The following is an 8,129-nucleotide window of genomic DNA, read 5'->3' as shown; positions in this document are numbered from 1 at the left end:
GCCTCGCAGAGCATCGTGTTTTATCACTGCCGTCGGGCCCAAGTTCATCCTTTATACGTGATTCCAAATTTTTCTCCATTTAACCTTAAATTGCAGCACGCTGCAGACTCGTTAAAAACCTTTCAGTGATTTCTCATTACTCAGGGATCAAGTCCAAAGTCTTTCCAGTAGCCCACAAGCCAGTAAGTCTTTGGAAAGATGTAAAGTTCTCGCTGTTGGCACCAAAGCATCCCCAAACCTTAGCTCCAGCCCCGCCCATCTCTCCCCACCAGGCTAGGTGGCCACGTGACAGGCTCTCCTCGCATCCATACTGTCCCCTTTTGAGACGCTCATCACATTTTAATGTTCATCCAGTGTCTGCCTCCCAGATTTGACTTCTGAGTCCACAAGAACAAGATCTGGAACTGTCTTGCGCATCACTCTAGCATTCCCACAGCCTGCCTGGTTCAGTGCCTGGAGGCCAGGAAGGGCAAAAATCTTGCTGAATTAATCAGCATTAAAGATCATGCTCTTAGGAGCCAGCAGATGGTGTAGCGGTTGCATCACTGGACCCCCACGTGGCCGTCCACAGTTCGAGTCCCAGACCTAGTGGTTTGAAACACACTGGGCCAGTGAGTGCATGCCCAACACCCTGCGAGGAGAATGGAGAAGAAGGGACTGTGCCCCAGGGGGTGATTTCTCACTTTCCCTCTCACTGTCTTTGTCTCTCTTTCTCTCCGGCATGGGCACATGCATCCTAAGGCAAAAACCTCTAAAAAAAGAAAAAGAAAAGAAAAAAAGAATAAAGAACATGCTCTTAGATATTAAACACTCTTTATAAACATCATCTTTAAAAATGCAAATTTTTTTTTATTTACATGTTTTTGCCTTAGGGTGCATGTGCTCTCAGGAGACAGAGACAGACACGGTGAGAGGGACGGCAGGGGCACATGCATCCTAAGGCAAAAACCTCTAAAAAAAGAAAAAGAAAAGAAAAAAAGAATAAAGAACATGCTCTTAGATATTAAACACTCTTTATAAACATCATCTTTAAAAATGCAAATTTTTTTTTATTTACATGTTTTTGCCTTAGGGTGCATGTGCTCTCAGGAGACAGAGACAGACACGGTGAGAGGGAAAGTGAAAAATCACACCCCAACCTCCAGGGGGGTGGCTATGCCGTCATCTCTTTTCCTTCATTTTCCTCTTGGGGTTTTGGGCAAGCGTGCACATGTACCCAGTAAGATTTTCAAGCCCCCGGCTTCAGGATTTGAACCACTGTTAGCCATGTGGGAGTCCGGTGACATAACTGCTACACTATCTGCCGGTCCCCCAAATGTACATCTTTTTGATGTGCTATAATTTTCTTACACATTATCTTATAGACATTTAAATGCATCCAAAGTGTTACTCCTTTAGGGTGGAAATCCGCATGTACCTCTGATTACGTCCTTAGATCCCTAGGAGATGGCTGAGTTAAAAGGTGACAAGGCTCTGTGTACGGTTGAAGTGATTTCTGGAAACACTGCACCAACTTACGCTACTAGCAGCAGAAAAAAAAGGAAAAGGGTGTTTTACACAAACGTTGCTGAATATTCCATTGCCTGATTTTTCTGAAAGGAAAGGAATGTCTTCTAGGTTTTGGAAGATGGAAATGACCAGACCGTGGGGAGACATCCTCGTTAGGTGGGAAAGACGCCAAGTCCTCTGCTGGCCTGTCGCTGGCCTGTGTGTGCCACCAAGGGTGGAGCACGCACCTGTGCGAGTTCCAGAGCCCATTCCCTGACGGAGGCGATTCGATGCCCCCTCCAGGGTTAGACAGCGCACATGGAGAAGGGTCAGACGAAGTCCAGCAGCCTGGTTATTCCATTTTTCTGTTTGACTGCGTAGTTCCAGTTCTCCATTATCAAGGTAGAAAAAGTGGAGGATTGCCCTAGGATTCGTGCAGGGAAATTTTTTCTTTTTAAATCTAGAATTCTTTATTCTTTTTAAACTTGCTATAGGGCATGTGTGCTCACCAGAGATAGAGAGAGGGAAAATGAGAAAGCAAGCCACCAGGTCTGGGACTTGAACCATATTCGGCCAAGTGGGAGTCCAGACCCCCAACCAGCATGCCACCTGCTGACCCCCATGCAGGGAAATTTTTATCGCATGCAAACATGGGTAATGTGGATTCAGCAGGCAGAGAGGTTGGTGGGTGTTGCATCTATTTTCTGGTGAGTACCAGGGGAGGAGTACGGGAGATTTAAAAACGAGGGTGGGGTGAAACTATCATTTCAGAGTAGGAAAGTCAATCAGCTAGGGGCATCAGCTTGGAATTTCGGAAAGTACTGAACGTCCTTTGAGATTTTCTGTCATGACTGAAAGTGAGGCCCATCAGTGGGGGTGGAGATTTCATCCAGTTCCAACAACCCGTCAGTTTAGGTGCAGAATCAGGGGGCGGTTGGGTTTAATATTAAGCTTTTACCAGTTTAGTTCACCAAAGGAAAAGGTTAGGGGCAGGTGGGAAACAAGGCCGTGAGGCGCGAAGGGTCCCAGTGGATTGGGGGTCCTAACGTAGCGGACAGGTCGGACTGGAAGTCCAGATCATGATTACAGGCAGGCTGCACAGGACCTTGTAGTCTGTAACGGGACAACTGGGGCTGGGGTCACTTGCAGATGGGGCAGGAGAGTGGATGAAGAGGGGCGGCGGTGGAGCGCTCGCTGGAGAGCTTCATCCACTACAAAGGGAGGACGGTGGGAGAGCAGAGAAAGGACTCTGAGGCCAGCGGGCTTGCAGGGTTTGATGGTCTCTCGGACGCTGGGGCCGATGGCTTTAAGAAAAGATGACCGTGGTAGTTCCTGTGTCAGAGCTGCCTCATGTTGCTGTAAAAGTCAGTTTCAGAAGGACCAGCAGTTGGCGTAATGGCTATGTCACTGAACTCCCATGTAGTCAACCGCAGTTCGAGTCCCAGACCCGGTGGCTTAAACTCACACCAGGTGCGTGTGCATGCGTGCCGAAGATCCTGAGAGGAGAATGGAGGAGAAGGGACTGCGGTGTGGCCATCACCCTGGAGGGTGATTTCCCACTTTCTGTCTCTCCATCTCTGTCTTTCTGGTGAGCACGTGCCCTATAACAATAAAACCTCTCCAAGAAAAAAGGAAGAAAAGAAAAGTCAGTGCCAGAGCTGTGGAGGAGCTGCCGAGTCAGTCCTTGGGTGTTTCTTTAACTTTCACTAAGTCTTTTTAGGGACTTCCGTTCTCTCCTCGTTCTCTCCTCAACCATTCACGGAAGAAGTGTGTTTGTTTGTTTGTTTGTTTAAGAAATCACAACCTATTACACCCACCGTATTTTCTTTTTCTTTTTTCTTTTTTTTTTGGAGAGTTTTTTTTTCGCCATAGGGCGCGTGCGCTCGCCAGACAGACAGAGAGACATAGGGACAGAAAGCGAGAAATCACCCCCCAGGGGGGATGGTCATGCTGCAATCCCTTCTCCTCCATTCTCCTCTCGGGACCTTGGGCACGCACACGCGCCCGGCTGAGTTTTAAGCCACCGGGTCCAGGATGCGAACCGCAGTCGACTACATGGGAGTCCAGCGACATAGCCATTACACTAACTGCTGGTTCCCGCCCAGCGTATTTTCTCAATATGATCCATTGCTGCTATTTTTAATTTCATTTTCATCTATATATTCAATCACATTATTATTTGGCTTACAAAATGGATATTTCAACAGGTGAACATTTCTCTCTAGTACAGTTGATAAAACTCCAAAATATCTCCAACAGATAATAATTTCTTTGTGCCATTAACGCTTTGCCTATTTTTCTTCTAAATGCCCTTCCTCAGACCCTCCTCTTTCACACACACTGCATCTGGTATTACATCTGTATACTGTTTCTATACCCTTCAGTCAATCAGTTTCAGTCAGAGTGCGGACGCTCGGTAGTATTACTTAGTACCACTGAACTGAGGTAGAAACTGCCATAACGTGAACCCCAGGACCTCACATAACCAACTCTCCCACTGCCGTCTGGGCAAGTAAGGGCATTCTCCATGAACTAAGAGACTCCCCCTGGGGTGTGCGAGCGGCCCTTCAGCTCCAGGACGAGCTCCAGGCCAGGTGGCATAAACCAAGAGCAGGCCAGCTGTAGGTCTCAGAGGGCTCGGCTTCTGGCCAGCCGGTAGAAGCCGGGACTTACTATTCCCAATCGACCCTTATAAATTGCGTGGCCTCTTAGTAGTTAGACTTCTGAAGTTCACTTCACCCAAAGAAAAGCAACCTCCTCTTTGACATCTTCCAAGAGATGCTATAGGCTCAACTTCCTGAAGCCGCGGTGTGCTGTCCTGGAGAAACAGGCAAGCTGCGACCAAGATCACTGCCCAGGCACCTGAGAACGGGTGCTGTCATTCCTGACCTTAATCCCAGATGGGGAACAGAGCAGGCAGGCAGGGAGTGGCTGAGCAAAAAGTAAGTAGAAGCTGAAATGGAGGAGGGAGGGCTAAAAAAGGGAGAGGGTGGTGCCCTGGAAGAAGCATCAGCTCTGGAGTTGGACCAGCTCTGGCCCCCTGCCCACTCACTCAAACTGGGACCCTGAACTTGTTTGCTTAGAACTTGGTCAAGTCTCAGCATAACCTCATTTTTTTTTTGGGGGGGGGGCGGGCGGGGCACATGTGCTCACCAGAAAGGGAGACAGAGAGACAGAAAGCAAGAAATCAGCCACCAGGGGGGATGGCCACGCCGCAATCCCTTCTCCTCCATTCTCCTCTCGGGACCTTGGGCACGCACGCACATGTGCCTGGCGTGAGTCTAAGCTACTGGGTCCGGTACTCGAACCGCAGTCAACTACATGGAAGTCTAGTGACATAGCCATTACGCCAACTGCTGGTCCCAGTATACCCTTCTTTAAAGACAGCAATTATCATGTGAATACTACGAGGCCTTTCAGTATATGTGCTCAGAAGCCCTGGAACACTACAGATGAAAAATCAGAGCTACAGTATCCGAAAGTGGCTACTGAAAGCAACCGGCTTTGCTGGAATTAAAAAGTTAGTGGTATATTATTTATTTACTTTTGGTATGCTGTCACTGCTTTCTTGTTTAGACAGGGTCTCAGTGTTGCAAGCCTCCTGCCTCAGTCTCCTGAGTCACTGAGACCACAAGTTATCACCACAGGGCAGGGCGGTTTAGGATGAGTCAGAAATTGAGCCCCAGCCTCCCATGTGTCCTCAAACAGCTACGCAGCAGTGTCCAGCACGTTCACTTCAGATGACAATATTGAAAAGACAAGTGAGCTCACGAAATGTAAGCAAACAGAACATAATGATGTTACTAACAGTGACACTGTGAATTATTAGTATTTCTCTAACACTACTCTGAAGAGCCTTAGAACAGTACATCGCACACGTAGGTTTCTTTTTTTTTTTTTTTTTTTTGAGAGATTTTCACTGTAGTGCGCGTGCGCTCGCCAGACAGACAGAGAGAGACATAGAGACAGAAAGCGAGAAATCACCCCCCGGGGGGAGGGATGGTCACGCCGCAATCCCTTCTCCTCCATTCTCCTCTTGGGATCTTGGGCACGCACGCACACGCGCCCGGCGTGAGTTTTAAGCCACCGGGTCCGGGACACGAACCGCGGTCGACTACGTGGGAGTCCAGCGACATAGCCATTACGCTAACTGCTGGTTCCCACGCACACGTAGGTTTCTAAGAAGTTCCCCAAACTCACTCCTATAGGGTGAAATGAAAATAAAAAAAGAAGAAAAACAGAGTGGTAAAAAATATTTTAAAGATCTCATGCCAGCCAGTGGCGTGGCAGTTAAAAGCAGCTGGATTCCACAGGCCCAACTGTGTGGTTCAAGTTCTGAACCTGGTGGCTTGAAAAACACACTGTGTGCTTCTAGCATGTGTGCCCGAGATGCAGAGAGGAGTATGGAGGAGAAGGGACTGTGGCATGGTCATGTCCCCTAGGGGGTGATGTCTCACCTTCTCTCTCCTTCTCACTCTCTCTGGTGAGTGCATGCACCATAGGGCAAAACTAAAACAAAGAAAAAAACATTTTAACATATCAAAGTACAAAAATATGCACATTGATTCTAAAAACTCAAAACACCAGAATATTTACATATTTTATTAAATCTTTACAATCAGTAATTATAATCAAATACACAATTATATACAAGGATTATATACATTTTGCCCAGACTTTTACATCACAGTACATAGTTTCCCTTAGAAATATTGTAGACATTTACCACCAAACAGTAAAATCCAACAACAGTAGTGTTACAGCACCTGTTAGTACAGACATCTTTTTCATAAATTACATCATAAGAAAATATACGGCTGTAAATTGGGCTTTTAAAAATGTCTTTTATAAAATCTGAACATACAATATTTCATTCACAGAATGTTTTTTTCTATGTTCTGACTGAAGCCTTGTGCATAAAACGACCAGTTGGAATAGTCACTAAATTCTACCCACCCCGCCCCACCGAAAAAAATGAGAAGCACTATTTGAATTACTTATGCTGAGCTTTCTTTACAATGAATTTGGCATGGGGTTTGGTGAGGGAACAAATGCTGGCTTTGCTATAGAAAGGGTTGTGTGACAGTCATTTGAATTTTTTTAATCCCCAAAAGAGTAATTATCTTAGAGAAGTTAAAATCAGAGAGTGCACAATTTTTCATTTTACTCCCTAATACTGTAAAGAAAAAGGGAAAGTATAATAAATTTGTTGTGAAAACAATTATATTCTTTTTGGAAGTCTCTTATAGGTTAAAGAAAACTTATCCAACCAAACATCTCATCCCAAACATACCGAGTAATTTACAGTTCTTTCGCACTTAAAACTTCATGGGAAAAGTATTGCAAATTAGGGCATATCATTTTAATAGACTTTCATAAGCAGAAAAACTATACCTATTTTTCTTTTAGTAGATAAACAAGTCTAAAACTTGGAAATACCTGAAATAAATACTTGCTCTAATATCTAACCTTTAACTTTCTAATAAAATCCTTGATTCCAGGTTTGTAAACATTGTATAAATCTTTCTGAGTCAAACAATTTTATGGCTGTGGTGATCACTTCAGCTCTATTTCTAAGCAGTCAACATTTAACTGAGGTAGACCAGATGTTTCTAAATTCAGGGTCTCGCAGAATCCCCTGAATCTTTAGCAAGCAAATAAAATATATTTTTAAAAAAAACATAAAAAATAAATCTAATGCTGTTGGAATTTTTTAATGAACTTAAAAGAAACGACTTTGCGGCAGTATCTTACATAAATGAATGTAGAAGTCAATTATAATGTTGGTTTTGAAGCTGAACCTTATATCCTCTTTTCTTAAACTAGGGGAAAATTGAGTATAGCTCCTTCTGGGTATTCAGTATAATTGGGTGCATTTTTTTTTCTTTTTTTTTTTTTAAAGGATTTTGTTTTCTAAACAAGTGAATAGTTTGCTTCTAAACCTCAATGAAAGGCAACATCTCCCCCTAATGGCCAGAGGAAGGGAGCGTGGCAGTAAGCTGGCTCTTCCTAGTGTGTCACAAGATCCTTCATGCCATTCAACTCTTTATTTTGGGGAAAAATTATTTTAGTAACTTAGAAAAACTAGATTTAGACAACAATGGCTTTGAGCTTAAAATTCGAAATCAACTCAAAGTATATAAGGCTTCTGTAATCAAAGTCTTAGAGGAACATCTGCTCCTTTTCTCCAAGCCCCAGTGCTATCAATCAAGGCAAGTCAAGTAATGAAGCTTCAGCTATTTTGGCAGCTTTGGGTATATTATTTATTTACTTTTGGTATGCTGTCACTGCTTTCTTGTTTAGACAGGGTCTCAGTGTTGCAAGCCTCCTGCCTCAGTCTCCTGAGTCACTGAGACCACAAGTTATCACCACAGGGCAGGGCGGTTTAGGATGAGTCAGAAATTGAGCCCCAGCCTCCCATGTGTCCTCAAACAGCTACGCAGCAGTGTCCAGCACGTTCACTTCAGATGACAATATTGAAAAGACAAGTGAGCTCACGAAATGTAAGCAAACAGAACATAATGATGTTACTAACAGTGACACTGTGAATTATTAGTATTTCTCTAACACTACTCTGAAGAGCCTTAGAACAGTACATCGCACACGTAGGTTTCTTTTTTTTTTTTTTTTTTATTAATTTA

Source organism: Tupaia chinensis, unplaced genomic scaffold, assembly GCF_000334495.1.
Source record: "Tupaia chinensis unplaced genomic scaffold, TupChi_1.0 Scaffold000112_1, whole genome shotgun sequence".
Taxonomy (NCBI): Eukaryota; Metazoa; Chordata; class Mammalia; order Scandentia; family Tupaiidae; genus Tupaia; species Tupaia belangeri.
The sequence above is the reverse complement of the archived record's forward strand: the minus strand, read 5'-3'. Positions refer to the sequence as shown.